The sequence below is a fragment of the Epinephelus moara genome, chromosome 10 (genome assembly GCF_006386435.1).
Source record: "Epinephelus moara isolate mb chromosome 10, YSFRI_EMoa_1.0, whole genome shotgun sequence".
NCBI lineage: Eukaryota > Metazoa > Chordata > Actinopteri > Perciformes > Serranidae > Epinephelus > Epinephelus moara.
Genome location: NC_065515.1, coordinates 34034413 through 34035910, shown reverse-complemented (window position 1 = coordinate 34035910; position 1498 = coordinate 34034413). Strand labels below are relative to the sequence as shown.

General features: G+C 34.2%; 1 protein-coding gene across 1 annotated transcript in view; it reads left to right on the top strand.

Moving 5' to 3' along the window:
* LOC126397141 (artemin) overlaps positions 1 to 1498 on the top strand; it is a 50368-nt gene that overhangs the window by 32003 nt on the left and 16867 nt on the right. The window lies entirely within an intron of this gene.

The window sequence follows — 1498 nt, the reverse complement described above, 5'->3', positions numbered from 1 at the left end:
AGTAAAAATGGAGAAAAGGAGTGGCCCAAGGCAACTTCCATGAGGAACACCCCATTCTGACCTTTTTTTAGCAGAGAGACTGCCATTAAAATAGACACATTGTGATCTGTCATTTAAGTAGCTCCTTAGCCAGTCGACAGCATTTACACTAAAACCATAAACGGAAAGTTTTTTCAATAATAGATCATGATCGATCACATCAAATGCTTCACTGAAGTCAAGTAAAACAGCACCAACAAGATTTTTGTTATCTATTTGACACAACCAGTTGTCCATCATTTGTGTTAGAGCTGTGCAGGTGGAGTGATTCACTTTATAGGCATGTTGAAACTCAGAACCAAGGTCATTAATGGAAAAATAATTCATGATTTGATCAAACACAATTTTTTCTAAAAGTTTACTTAAAACAGGAAGAATACTAATTGGTCTACTATTCTCCTTGCTGAAGGGACTTCTATTCTTTGGTATGGGAATAATTTTAGCAACTTTCCAAGCATGAGGAAATATATTCTGTTTAAGGCTCAGGTTAAAAATATGACATACAGGTTCAGCGATATAGTCAGCTATTAATTTAATTAATTTACCATCAAGATTATCCATCCCAAACTGTATGTCATCTTTTACTGAGGCCAACATTTTTCTCACATCCCCAACTACTACTGGTTTGAAGCTAAATTTGCAGGTTTTGTTGATCATGATACATTTACTGATTAAGTCTTCTGATATTGTGCAGTTTGAAGTGTTCATTTTCTGTCTTAAATTTTCAACTTTATTGACAAAATAGTCATTAAGATGATCAGCAATTTTATGAGGTTTTGTGATAAATATTCCCTCTGATTCAATAAAGGAGTGGTTGCTCTGGATCTACCAAGTATATTATTAAAGGTATTCCATAGTTTCTTCCCATCATGCTTTAAATCATTAATCTTCTTTTGATAATACTGTCTTTTTTTTGTCTATTCATTTTTGTGACCTTGTTTCTGAGTGAACGATATTTGGTCACCTGTTCTTACTGCACTTCTTTTCATTTCATCCCTACTAGCCATGTCAGATTTTAATTCTTTATCAAGCCATGGGGCTGGTCTACTTCTGACTGTGAATTTTTTCATTGGTGCATGTTTATTAGATATAGTCCACAACATTTCTAATAGCAATTGCAACGCAGCATCTGTATCTGTTTCACCATAAATTTTATCCCACTGTTGGTACTTTATATCACTGATACATTTTTCTCCACAGAACGATTTATATGATCTTTGCATAACAATTTTGGACCCAGTTTTGAGCAGTTTAGTTTTCCTTTCTATCATGACTATATTGTGATCACTAAAACCTACAGGAAAAGATACTGCCCTGCAACAGAGCTCGCTGGCATTAGTGTAAATGTGATCTATACATGTGGCAGACAGTCTTCCAGTTGCATTTAAACTTATCCTAGTTGGTTCATTAATCATTTGATTCAAATGACATACATTCATTGCTACCCTAATTTTCTCTT